We start from the raw sequence: 738 nt of genomic DNA on the forward strand, positions 1-738 counted from the left end.
TAGACGAGAAAACAAAATTGTTCACATTTTATTCTCCCGCTGATGTCATGCACGCTTATTTTATTATGCAGGCAGTTGATAGTTACCTATTTACCTAATATCAATTTCACCTCATCATAGCTATGTTAGTATCCAGTTAGATTCAAAATGTAATGTATCAAGTGATCAGATTTCTGTACTATAGTTCCACACCTATGTTATATTCTCTGACTAACATGCCTGATGTTTAGTTTTACCACTGAGCTATATTCTCAAACCCTCGTATGACGCCCTATTTATACGTCGAAGGTCTGTAATAATAGGATTATTCAACAGTATTAGTACGGCTTACATGAGCATTACGCAGTCATCTTATAATCACAGTATTATAAGAATTGATCTAATCACGTAACCCATACTGAGGAAAGAGGATATATTACACCACATTCATCGACTAAATTTTCTTAAAACAACCACAACAAAGATCAATACGTGCTAGTAATTAAAAAACGTCAGCATCAAGTAGTCACTCGAGTATTCATCCAAGTATTGGGTTGATTTACGTCAGAGTAGCGTCAGCACGAGTTGTATCCCCAGGTAGAAGTTTATGCCGGTTCATGGAGGGAGAAGCCTTATGTCGTGCTGTCGTTTGTTGTCGAGTATCATTTCTCTTCTTGTCTAAAGTATTCACTTAATTTGCTATATTAACATGGTGTGTTCCAAAAACTGATATTGTGCTTAATTATTTGTCTGGTGTAA

This window comes from Penaeus monodon, chromosome 24 (genome assembly GCF_015228065.2).
Source record: "Penaeus monodon isolate SGIC_2016 chromosome 24, NSTDA_Pmon_1, whole genome shotgun sequence".
Lineage (NCBI taxonomy): Eukaryota > Metazoa > Arthropoda > Malacostraca > Decapoda > Penaeidae > Penaeus > Penaeus monodon.